The following is a 13,622-nucleotide window of genomic DNA, read 5'->3' on the forward strand; positions in this document are numbered from 1 at the left end:
TCACCCGTTCTTCTTTTGCGCCTGTACTCTGTCTGACCGTCTCTCTCCTGTAATCTGCTGCCCTCGTTCTGTACACCCGCTCCTATTTTGTTCCCCCTGCCCCCCGCTCTCCGCCGCGACCTCCTTTACTTCTGTGCCCCCACTGCCTGGTCTGCTCTGTACCCCTTTTGCCTGTTTCCTACCCGCAACTGCTCCGCTTCCCTGCTCCCGTTCCCCGCCGTTGCTTCCCCTGCGGCCCGCCCCCTCTGCGCCCATTCGCTGCCCCTGCCACCCGCCTCCCCCCTTCCAGCTGCTCCTCCCTCCCCACCTCCCCATATATGGCGGCCGTTGCGCGTCCACACCTAAGGCAAGCCCGTCTGCGCCCGTCCGTGCCTGGACCGCGCCCAGCGCCAGTACCCCTGGCTGCCCCACCAGCCACGAAGACCGACTCCGCTACGACGCCAGCACCCTTGTGGCTCTCAACCCAGGAAGGACCCACACCGGCTGCAAGGCCGCCCCGAAGTGCACCCACAGTCCCTTCGCCTGCCGGAATTGCAGCTTCTCCTGCCTCGAAGCCGCCGAGACACCCGCTACGACGGGACCCAACCAGCTCAGATGAGGAGGAATCGCCATCGTCCACAAGAACACCATCAGGGTCTCAACAAACACCAACAACACTCTCAGCACCGCCGAACACATGCACTTCCAGATCCACACGGACCCCAAGACCACCCTTAGAGGCACCCTCGTCTACAGACCGCCCGGACCCCGACCACAATTCTGCAACTCCATCGCCAACCTCATCAGCACGCATGCGCTGACTGCCACCGACTATATCCTCCTCGGAGACCTGAACTATTATTTGGAAAACAACAACGACCACAACTCCTCCACCCTGATCGACAACCTCGCCAACCTCCGACTAAAACAGCTCGTCATGACGCAGACTAACATCGCCGGTCATACACTTGATGCCATCTTCTCCTCGAGCCCCCACGTCGCCTTCAGCCACACCTCCGAGCTCACCTGGACAGACCACCATTACATCCACTTCACCTTCCGTAAACCTCACACACACCACCGCACCCTACAGATCCCCCGCCGATGCTGGGCAAAGTCACTGAAGAACAACTACAGACAAATCTCGCACTCAACCCACTGACCAACCCCACCAACTCTGACGATGGTGCACGCACCCTCAGATGCTGGATTGACGACTGCGCCAAAACCTTAGCACCGCTGAAAAAGCCAACCAACAGAGACACCAGCAAGAGAGAGCCAGCTGGTTCACCCTGGAACTCCTAGCATCAAAGCGCACCTGCCGGAAATTGGAGAACAAATGGCACAGTGACAACACGCTGGACAGCCGGGCTGCCCACAAAGACGTCATCCGCAACCACCACCACCTCATCAGGACTGCCAAAAGGACCTCCTTCAAAGACCGCCTTGACAACAACGCACACAACAGCAAGGAGCTCTTCAACATCGTGAAGGAACTCTCCAACCCCAGCTCCAGCCCCAACGACATCCTGCCATTGCAAGCCCTGTGCGACTCCCTCGCCACCTTCTTTCACCGCAAGATCACCAACATCCATGACAGCTTCAACCCCCGGACGACCCCTACAGGCCTCAACACGCCGGACCCACCGCACCCCATCGACCACAACTCCCTGACAACCTGGGCCAATGTAAGCATCGAGGACACAATCAAGACCATGGGCACAATCCACTCCGGCTCCCCGTCTGACCCTCTCCCACACCACATCTTCAACAAAGCCGGCAGCTCCATCGCACCCCACCTGCGCAGCATTATCAACCTCTCCTTCGAGACTGCTACCTGACCTGAGAGCTGGAAGCACGCTGAGATCAACGCCCTACTGAAGAAACCCAAGGCGGACCTGAGCAACCTCAAGAACTTCCGGCCCATCTCCCTGCTTCCGCTCCCAGCAAAGGTCATCGAGAAGATAGTTAACACCCAGCTCACCCATCACCTCGAAGACAACAGCATCCCAATCAGGATTCCGCAGCAACCACAGCACCGATACCGCCCTCATCGCAGCCACAGACGACATCAGGATCCTGCTAGACAACGGCGAGACGGCGGCCCTCATCCTCCTGGACCTCTCCGCCGCCTTCGACACCGTCTGCCACCGCACCTTCACGACGCAGGGATCCGGGACAAGGCCTTGGACTGGACCACCTCCTTCCTCTCCGGCAGAACTCAGAGAGTGCGCCTCCCCCGTTCCGGTCCGAAGCCTACAAGATCATCTGCGGCGTCCCACAGGGATCCTCCCTCAGCCCGACGCTGTTCAACGTCTATTTATTTATTTATTTATTTATTTATGAGCTTATAAAGCGCACTTATGCCCAAGGGCGTCCTGGCGCTCATACTAACTCCAGAGCTAGATGGGGGGGGGCTAATCCATGAATAACCAGGTATTGAGCCCCTTTCAGAATGAAAGAAGCTCTGACGCCTTTCTAAGATGCCCCGGCAGGTTGCTCCAGGCTTTGGCCGCACAGACGAGGAAGCTACTTCCTCTCCATCTGGCCTTTTTTACACGTGGCACCACAACTAATCTGCCTTCGGCTGATCGAAGCGCTCTGCTCGGCACATACCATTTCATCCCACTGCTCAAAAACTCTGGGCCTATGCCCTTCAGTGCTTTGAAAACTGTGCACAGAGCCTTGAACTGAGCACTTCTTGGTATTGGCAGCCAGTGTAGTTGTCTAAGCCCCTCATGTACTGAAACAAATCTAGGGATCCCGAGCAGAAGTCTTGCTGCCGTATTTTGAACCAACTGCAGTCTGTATTCATGCTTCTTTCTCAAATTGAGATACAGACTATTGCAGTAGTCCAAACGCGACAGTGTAAGGGCAGTGACAGCCGTCCTAAAACCCTCCACTTGTAGAAAGCATTTTATCTGCCTTAATATCCTAAGGATATGAAAACAGGGTGATACTACTCCACTAACTTGGCCCCCAACGTCTAAATGTCTCCACTCGCACGCATCGCCCGACAGCACGACCTCAACATAATCTCCTACGCCGACGACATGCAGCTGATCCTCTCCCTCACTAAGGACCTCCCCACCGCCAATTCCAACCTCCACCAGGGAATGAAGGCTGTCGCCGACTGGATGAAGGAAAGCCGACTTAAGCTGAACTCAGGCAAAACAGAGATCCTCATCCTCGGGCCCAACCCCTCAGCATGGGACGACTCCTGGTGGCCCGCATCACTGGGGACACCCCCGTCTCCTACCAACCACACACGCATCTGGGAGTCATCCTAGACTCGAAACTCACAATGACCAAACAAGTCAACACAGTCTCCTCTACCTGCTTCAACACCCTACGTATGCCCCGCAAGATCTACAGATGGATCCCGACAGACATGAGGAAAACAGTCACCCAAGCCCTAGTCAGCAGCAGACTTGACTATGGAAACGCCATCAACAGACTGCAAAGAATCCAGAACGCCTCTGCACGTCTGATCCTTGACGTCCCACGCCACGACCACATCACCCCCGACCTGAGGAACATGCACTGGCTCCCCGTCGACAGAAGAATCTCCTTCAAGCTCCTGATCCACGCACACAAGGCACTCCACAAAACCGGCCAAGCCTATCTCAACAGTCAACTCTCCTTCCACGTACCCAACAGGACACTCCGCTCCGCTGACCACGCCCTGGCCACGGTCCTGCACATCCGTAGAACCACTTCCGGAGGCAGGTCCTTCTCCCACCGTGCCGCCAAGACCTGGAACACCCTCCCCCTCAACCTTCGACAAACCGAAGACCTGCTTACTTTCAGGAGGCGACTCAAGACCTGTTTTTTCGACCAGTAGCAGACCCCTCCCCCCCTTCCCCAGCGCCTTGAAACCCTTACGGGTAAGTAGTGCGCTTTACAAATTACCTGATTGATTGATTGATTGATTGACCTTCCTGCACAAAACAATAAGAGGCATTTTACTCTTTCTAATTGTGCTGCAGAATGCAGCTCACTTAGAAAGAGGAAACAATGAGGAGAAATAAATATATTTTTCCTCGTTGTGCCTCTGGTGGGGAGGTGTACAGTTCTGACACATTCCCAGGTCTACCAGTGTTGATAGATCTAGGATTGTGTCAGAATGCATGGATGAATGCGTGGATAAATGCATGGATGAATGCTTGAGAACACCCACGCTTCACCCGTGGTGTGCCTCCCTGCCACAGAGAAACACGAGGCAGCAATATGCTGTGCCGTGCATTACTTTAGATTTTTTCAAGGCACGCAGGGCCATGCTAGATGGCCTTGTGTGACGTTGTAAATCTCATTTAAGTTTTGCGTCTCCATTGTGTCTGTTTGCGTGGCGCAAACGTGTCGCAAACCCATAGTGTTTCCTTTTCCTTTTTCTGACTCACAAGTGAAGGCATATTGTAATTGCACCCTCCTGACAGCCTTGATGGAGTGCAGGGGTGTGGGATAGAAGGCTGCCCTATGTCAATATTTACAGTACACATGCAAATAAAAAAAATCTACTGGTTTGACAAACTAAACTTTTCAAAAATTACAAAAAATTTCAGCAACATTGAAACACAAAGGGGCTCATTATCAGATCCACAGCACGGGAGGCGGTAATACCACATGCGGGAAATACAAATTCAGTGCGGTATTGACCAGGTGTGGTATTACACACCCATTCCGAGTACAGCATTTTGGATGAGACATAGCAGGATATAGACAGGATTTCCCTTGTTCTGCAGAATAGTGTAGTGTTTTAACATGCAAATTTGTGCTGGAAGAAAGTGCAGCAATTTCGTACAAATTGGAGGTACTTGGTGTACATAGTGAAAACCAACTACTTCTTAGAAGTAATAAGTGTAAGCATTTTGCAACACAACTGGTAAAATTGCATTTACTGTGAATGTAGCCAATCCTCTTACAGTTTTGTGTATGAATTGGAAAAGCAAGACGACGCTTTGTGTTTCTATTCCGTGTTTACACATCGTGGTCGCTTCTCTTCGAGCGCTTGGATGCCCTGCCCGGGCTCCAAGCGCTATACAAAAAAAGCTGATGAGACATCGGAAGAGCATATTGCTCATTTTACAACGTCAAAGTGAGGCAAATTCTAACTCTGGAATGACTTCTAACAGGAAACTAAAAGACAGTTATTCATAGAGGTATCACAGAATCTCACGTATTAAAAAAAACAATATCTTGGTGCCTTATTGGTCACATCAAGCCAGGTGGATATCTAAGTCTTGGAGTGCCATACCTAACTGTTACGTACATCAACGTGGCTTATATTAGCGACTCTAGAAGGATGTAAGGCTGGCACGCTCCATCAGCACCTAAGCCTGTCAACAACTGGACACGCGCACACGCACCTCACATACATTTTCAACTTGAGACCTGCTGGGAAGGTCACATGGGAATTTCTGCAGCAGGTGCATTCAGTCACTGAGGTATGGCATCAAAACAAGCAGCAGTACTTACAATTGCTTGCTCTCGATCGATACGCTGCTGCTCTGCGGGCTAGTAAACTTTAAACCGGTCAAGGTGCGCGCTCTGACACAACCCAGCAGGAATGCCTCTCCCTCTGCCCAGCACGGCTCTTAAAGCGGGTGTTCCGGCACACTCCGCCCACTCCTGTCAGGGGCCAATGGCTCCCCGTGTGGGCATCCTGCCTGCTTGACCCTAGCGTAGCCTCGTGGAACCCGCCACCCCGGAAGTCAGGCCTGCCCAGTGCGCTGAGGTAGTTTGTGTCACTCCGCCACACTCAGTGCCAAGTTCCTATGTCATGCATTCGGTGCGCTGTTCCCTGCTTGGCACCAGCAACGCTAGCGAGTCTGCCGCCAAAATTCCAAAAGTCTTAGGAGTTCGAGAAAAAGACATCAAACCTCATTTGTGTGTTTAACGTTAGTTGTCAGAGGCGAGTATCAGAGAAGGAAACGTGGATATGTATCACCAGGTCTGAGCCTTCTAAAGGCAGGCAAGGATGGGCGGTGCCAGGCACGTACCAGATGCGACTTACAGATTAGTTCGAAAGCTGGGCAAAGATATTTTGACCGGCTAGTAGGGCTGGAGTAGAGTCAGTCACATATAGGGCAAACCTTTAAGTGACAATTCAGTGCCTCAGGATAGAAACTGTACAGTCACAGTGCAGCAAGTGACTTATAGTTAGACCAGGTGATGCCTCTAACACCCTTGTAGGGCAGGGGCAGGGTCAGTTACACATCAGGCAAAGGTTTTTGACACGCTGGCAGCGAGGATATAAAGCCAGTCGTGTGCAAGCAGTTTTTTTTTTACAAACTGGTAGGGTAGGCCAGAGTATGTCCGAAGTCATGTCGGAAATGACCTGTCCTTTGACCCAGCAGTTTTTCAGAGACACAGACCTGTCCTGAACTCTGCCTGCGCCCCTTAGTCCTGCAAAGCATCATTAAAGTGATGGGAGGAAGACTTGAATATACCTCCGCCAACTTGTGACCTCTGACAGGCGGCATTCTATCATTAGTCACCCAATACGCACACATAAACTGGACAGTGGACCAATTTGCCTACAATAAGCACCAACCTCAGAAAATAGACCAATAATTAACTAATCGCAAAAATAATTCTGTGTGCCAACTCCAAAGGTGCCCTCTGTCCAAGGGCACCACCCATGTCAACAGGGTCAGTCTTATGTATCTCTTATATTAAAGCTGCACCACCTTCCAGATATATACAATCTGATCATTTCACATTGAGTCCATATTGAAGAGAGGAATGTGATTCTTTCTTAAATGCTTTAATTTGTCTTTATAATTAAGCCACAGCCGACGCGTTTAGAACAGAACTTCTTAAGGGCATTCATAAATCTCTCGGAGCAAAACAAGAATATGGTGCTATGAAGTGATAATTTACTTTTTGTAATGAATAGTAATGTTGTGCTTCTAAATCTTGTGATAAACTTTACGTCCTCAAACAACAATCCATAAGCTCCAAGTGAAATCTGGTGATATGGTAATCAATTAAAAGTATCCAGTCCGTTTCTTATGTCGGACCCAGTAAAAACCATGCCGTGTCGACGGGGCATATACGCCCAAAAACGATCTCTCAGCGTCCCGATTCCCGCCCTTATTTTTAACCAATATGCCACTCTAGACAGAGACCAACCATACTCAAATGAGCCCACCCCCAACCACTGCAAAAACGGCCTTTGGTCTTCGGCAGTGCAGATAAACCTCGAGTTATGTGGCTCAGGACCCACTCATGAGCATAGCAGGCGAACTCATGACGTCCACAATTCAGTGATGGTTATTTTGCAGCTGTTTTTGCAGTTTTATATATAGCACAAACTCAACTGGAAGCCATTGGAGCGCATTAAATGAGCACCAGTTACATTACACAAAGCCACATTAATTTTTTTCAGACATGTGAGATTAAATGATTTTCCCAGAAGTAGCAGTAGCTGTAAGCTTTATTGTTGAGTTAATAAAAACCATTACAATTTGATAACATCAGGTAAAAAGCAGTTAAATATTTAAAATGCCATGTGCAATGAGCCAGTGTGCAATAACATTAAGCAATCAGTGCATTACAAGTCAGTTAAGGGCTAAAGGTAGTGAAACAGCCAACAAGTACCGGGGTCAAGTAGTAGGTCCTGCCCTGACTTTCTGGGTAGAGTCCAGATCATATTGATGTGCACAGTGACTATTTAGCCCCCAAGTTCAGGGTCTTTGTTCACCTCTTGCCCAGTCTGGCTCTGGCACCATATTTTGTTATTGGATTGTGCCTTGCCTATGGCTGGGTACGGCTGCGGTGGGTGAGAGCTGTTGCCCAGAATCACAAGATGTTGAGACGACGTTCAGACTCAAACCTGATTCCCCAGTTCCTAAGTCAGCAACTCTGGTCATAACACCCATAACACCACATCCTGTACCTAATGTTTGAATTAATGCCTGCCACTGCTGAGCTCTCTGTGCTTTCCAGGCTATTATTAATCACCCAATATGCCACTGTAGGCAGAGACCAGCCATAAGCAAATCAGTTTTGTCCCTGTTGTAGGTGCATCAACTATAACTGCCATGATAGGCCAAATGAGACCAGAAACAACTTCTTAGGCCTGGCCAATGCACTGTAGCTTGAGTACGGCAGCACGTGGACCCCCATCTAGGCATAGTGGGCACCCTTAGGACGTCTACTACAACAAAGTGACGGGAATCATTCTAGCAATCCTGGTGCTGGAATTACTACTGAACTGAACGTTGACTGAAGAGCCTACAGACGACACAAAATCAGCAGCAAGACTCAACCTCGACCACCCCAGACGTACCCACATCATAACCCACCTCAAGAAACTACATTGGCTCCCGATCCAGAAGAGATGCCAGTTCAAGATTACCCAGGCATGCAAAACACTGCACAATGAAGGACCAGCACACATCAACAAACGCATGACCTTCCACCAACCAACCAGAGACCTACGATTCACCTCCCTCGCAGACACCTCCACACACACACCCCCACACCCTCATCCCCGATGCAACAGCAGAGGACGCTCCTTCTCACACCTAGCGGCCAAAGCTTGGAACATTCTTCCCCGGTACCTCAGGACCTCCTCATCCCTCTGACAATTCAGGAAAGGATTTGGGCTATTCAAGTGAGCAGTTCACCACCTAGCAGTTAGCAACTCCAGCGCCTTGAGACCCTCACTGCTGATTGCCGCACTTTACAAATCAGTTATTGACTGATAGGATAAAAACTTCCGTTGCAATCTTCACCTTATCTAAAGCAGCCAGACACTCAGGTGAATGCAGATGTTTTACACTTTGGGTTTCCGGTATCTGGAGAAATATCTGTGCACTTTCCGCTGGATGATGAAAGAGTATGTGGCTACGGTAATTTATACACATCCCCCCTCCCCCCCCATCATTCAGCAGAAGAAATATCAAGCAATCAGGTAACAGGACATTTTTAAGGCCATTAACAAAACATCTTGACGTTATTGGGACTTTGATACCTCACGGTGATATCGCAGATTGTGGGGTATTTCTACTTCAGAATTTTGGGGCATATTACCATCGTTAAGCGATATTTATCGCTAACGATGCTTAGCAACGAATTTTTTACCGCTAAGCATCGTCAGAAATTATCGCAGATAAACCTTGCTATTATCAAGGTTTATCGCAAATGCGATAAAAAACGCCCGCAATGCATGAATATCGCTGAAAAGTCAGCGATATTCATGCATTACCGAGCTAATGCTCTTAGCCATGTTATCCACCTCCCATTGGATAACATGGCTAAGAACTGCTCAGGGCAGGTGTTAGTTTTTGGAGATATTCGCGCTTAGTGCGAATATCTCCAAAAGTTGGTAATAGGAGATAGCGATGTTAGCGACTGTTTCCAGTCGCTAACATCTTGGCACGCCCACTTTGCATGTCATTAGTGATAAATACCACTAACATGCAAAGTGGGGTCCAAGATGGTCGCTATCTCCTACTAGCTGTCGCTAACTGGTGTTAGCGACAGCTAGGTAATAGGGAGATAATTTTATCTCCGCTTTCTTGGCTTTTAAAGCCAAAAAAGCGGAGATAAACCCCCTTGATAATATGCCCCTTTGTTTCTGCCGGAGAAAGCAGTTGGGAACGATCGGTGGAAATTCCGTTTTTGATGGTTATCCCTAAATGACCGGCCTGACCAGTAAATACCAGAGAAACAACTGTTGGCAATTGCATTACTAGTTCAGCCCTGTCCTATGATTTAGCGACTCATTTTACCGCTCTTGTGATTTGTATGCGTTTTGGGAGTGAAGCCAGAAAGTTTTGGCTATGCAATATAACTGTTTTGTCAGAGACCATGAGAGGTTTTTTTTTGCAAAGGATTTTACGTTCATTCCCTCATAGATCCTGTTTAATTTAAATGTTCTTCAAACTAGGGGTTAGATTTACAAGCCTCTTGCACCACTTTTGCGTCATTTTTCCCATTTAAAAAATGACGCAAAAGTGGCGCAGGGGGCTTGTAAATCTGCCCCAGGTTTGGAGAGGGAACAAGCGCCACATAATTCCACTACAGACCACAGGGGGCACTCACTGATCTATTTCACATAATGCACAAGTGTGTTTGCCGACATGCATTAATTCACTCATTTATTAATAGACCAGTTCCACGCCACCTATGCAGGGTAAACCATTATGTAAACGATTCCCATTGCATTTATGCAAATGGCTCTCTAGGGCCTCTTCTGGAAATCTGGCATGTCTCATCCCTACCTAGTGCATAGCTTGCCGCATGTCACGAGGTAACTTACTGCCAGCAATAAACATGCTGTCGCTTATAGTCTAACTTTTCCCATTATACCAGGGCCACTGAATTATGTTGCTTTTTGGCAGATAATTATGGATTTACTATTTTCGTCAAATAACCCATCATCTGCTTCATAATTTGCAAACTGCAACAAAACTTGCTTCTGTCTCTCAAGTTACTTTACAAAAAAGTCCCACACGTCGTACCACATCTGGCAGTCCCTTTGCAAAGTTTACCAGCCGCCTTTTAGTTGCTAATTGCGGTTTCAGATTTTAAACCTTACTAGTGAGGTCAAACCTTCGCCCATACCCTATGAATGTGTGTTGAAAACGACAAAATACCCAAATAATATTGCCACAGAATGCGCCCACTTTGCCACATAATTTCACTTGTATTGCGCACAATTTTGTCAAAACCCCTCACCTATTTTGATCCCTCATTGTAATATAATTCTAGGGGCCCTGATTGCAAGTATGGGCCTCTAAGTCCCAACCTTACAAACTAGGAGTGGCAGAAAGTCTCACTTACCATATGTGACCTGTTGACGGACCTCACAGTGAGACTGGACTGCATGGGAAATTGACGTCATAACAGGCTTTTACCTGTCAGAGGCCAGAGTTAGGGCTTGGCTGGTGACAGCTGCAGACACACAAACAGCCCTATATGGAGTCTCGTGAGTCAGTCCCACTTCCTTAATGCACTTGGCCACGTGTTGTGTATACAGGGTGTGTTTAAGTACTCAGTCAATATTAGTCCCTGTAGAAGCAATCAACCATTCTGTGATGTGTGCAAATCCAGTGCCCTGGCCGCGTTAGAGAGTCTGTGCCGTCAATGAAACCCCATCAAACTCTTAACTCTTTAGGGGATCTGATCACTAATATCGACCAAATGGTAACAACATCTACAGAATTGGTGAAAGTGAGCAACTTTTGGCATTCTTAAAAAGTATCTGCATTGAACATGACCTCGACATGAGGATAAGTCGCAATGAAAAACTATTTTTTTTGTAAGAAAAATGTCTTAAAAAAATTCTATTAAGGCAAAAAGGATGTCTTCACTGTCTAGCTTCCCTGGTAGGTTTGTGCTGTGTTAGTACCAATGTTTTGCTGGGGTTTTTGCCTATGTGTTCCCGATTTCTTTCATCAATTTATAGGTCTTGCCTACAGATTGCTACAGATAGTAGTACCCAATCAAGTCAAGGAATGCACTGACTTGAGTTTGAGTTGCTGGAGCCTTCCAGTCCAGAATAGGTTGGATTTTGGCCTGTAAAGGTTGAACTTGATCTCCACCTACAAGGTGACCAAAGTATACAACAGAGCCCTGCCCTATCTGGCACTTAGTAGCCATCTTTGTAATGGCATACTTAGGCATTCTGGGGCAAGGTTTTGCTCACTTCCTACAGGAAGTGGTCATATTGGAGGCATAGGGACCCCAAGAGTCGGTAGCCCATTGGCTACTACCCTACATTTCCCTAACTCTTAGGGGAGCCCCTGGCACCAGAAGAGTAGATCCTGATGACCTACAAAGAAGAAGGACACAAAGATCTGCAAAAGAAGAATACTGAAGAGAGCACCTAACATGGACCCAGCCCTGCTATCCTGTCTGCCCCTCTCTTTCCTACCTGTGCCAAAGACGGCTTATCCTGCAGTGGTATGTCTCAAAAAACCTGGGAGGACTGCCTCACTTAAATAAAGAGCAAGACCTCTTAAAGAACAGCAGAGCTGTTGCCTGCATCCTGCAGGAACTCCAAGCAAAGACTCTGAGGCCTTCAGAACCGCCAAAACCTGACACCTGAAGCCACCATTGTACCCATCACCTTTGGTCCAAGTTGAAGTGGGCCACCAGTGTCAACAAGGTCCCCCAGCCATCCAGAGCTTGATCCCATAGTGGATTCACCCCTCATGGACTCGCCGACAACGCCTGTAGCCTCTGCTCGCAGGCACCCTCGACCAATGTTCCCTCTAATTTCTTTTCCCCGTGTGCAGTAGTTAATGGCCTCTGTGCACTGCCTTCAAGGCCATGTGCTTCAAAGTCATGTGAAAACTCACTAACCAATCGAGTACACCACCAGAATTAGTAGTATTTGCAAGAGGTGAGATCACTCACCCTTTAGCCCTGCGTAGCTTTTTCTAACCTTGTAAATAAGGCCCCCTTTCACACATTACTCTTCGTGAAAGGGGTGTTCCATAGGTGCTGCTGTGGGTGTTTCCACACATCCCTGGAACCTGTCACATTCCAAGATTTACAAGGTTTCGTAAACCTGGGGATGCGGCAGATTCCTACACGTAAGGGCGGCGCAACAATGAGAAATACCTTTATTTCTCCTAATTTTTCCTTTTTAGGTCTTGCCTGGGCCAGCGCATGCACTGCTCTGGCGAGACATTTAGTGACTGGGTTTTAAGAGTGCAACCCAGCCCGGCCACCAGCTTGCTGTTACGCACAAAGTGCGCGCGACGTGCACAGCAGCGCAGAGGCTCCATATGGCTTTCCTCTCGCTCTGCCAAATGCGTGCGCACTTCAATGCCCCTCCCCCACCACAGAGCACGTCTCGCGTGAGGGCGTGCGGGGCCAATGCTTGTTTTCAATTGCACTGTAAACGAAGCCTGCTCACAGTGAGTCAACTACAGCATTTGCTTTTTTAAAATTTTCACTTTAAACAAAGCCTGCTCATAGTGAGTGAACTACAGGGTCTGAGGCCAGGTCGGGTGTGCAAACAAACACGGTCATCCATTGTGCGTTACGTCTCACCGGGATCGTCATTCTCAAATCCTTCCAACGCTTACCTCATCCCAGACGCTCCTGACACACATTGCTGTCTATGCTTCCAAATACCAGACTGAGTTTTATTGCTCGAGAGGCTGACTCCCAACTAGCCCACCATAAGAGCTGTCACTCACCTCCCTCTTTTGCTGTAGTCTGCGCGATGCATGGCCCAGCTCTTCCTCAACAGCGCAGCAACTTCGCGTCACTACAGGGGCTCTCGAGGAGTGGAGGCGGGATAACGCTCACGTCTCTCAATGCTCTGCGCTGCCTCAGCTCAGTACCCAGACGGTTCTCGGGCCTTATTTGCTTGCCTTCCTTCCATTTTCAGCAGCTCACTAAGTAGCATCGCGTTTCGCCACAACTCGGCTTTTTGTTCTAAAGCCGATGAATCACCCCGATGTGGCCTGCTTTATCTGCCGCTCTGCTCGCTAGCGTGTGGCTTTTCCTTAAACTGGGACAGCTCTGGATTCTTTACTGCACACCGCTGCGGACACCATTTTGAAGCAGTTTTAATGTTCGCAAGTGCCAGCTCCAAGCTTTTCACTGCACTTCTTCGACCTGTTTGGCATCGGACTACATATGACATAATTTGAGAGCAAAATCTACGATAGAAG

At 48.8% G+C, this 13,622-nt stretch overlaps 1 protein-coding gene across 2 annotated transcripts in view; it reads right to left on the minus strand.

The window, feature by feature from the left end:
- Positions 1 to 10,832, minus strand: part of ENTPD8 (ectonucleoside triphosphate diphosphohydrolase 8) — a 562,224-nt gene extending 551,392 nt beyond the window's left edge. The window contains exon 1 of one of the 2 annotated variants that reach the window (XM_078642095.1): positions 10,774 to 10,832. The gene's annotated coding sequence lies outside the window, so the exon portion shown is untranslated. Of the gene's footprint in view, positions 1 to 5,454; positions 5,673 to 10,773 lie in introns of those variants that run through there. The other variant, XM_078642094.1, reaches the window with a different exon arrangement.
- Positions 10,833 to 13,622: the final 2,790 nt, after the last annotated feature.

This window comes from Lissotriton helveticus, chromosome 5_1 (genome assembly GCF_964261635.1).
Source record: "Lissotriton helveticus chromosome 5_1, aLisHel1.1, whole genome shotgun sequence".
In the NCBI taxonomy this organism is placed as follows: Eukaryota; Metazoa; Chordata; class Amphibia; order Caudata; family Salamandridae; genus Lissotriton; species Lissotriton helveticus.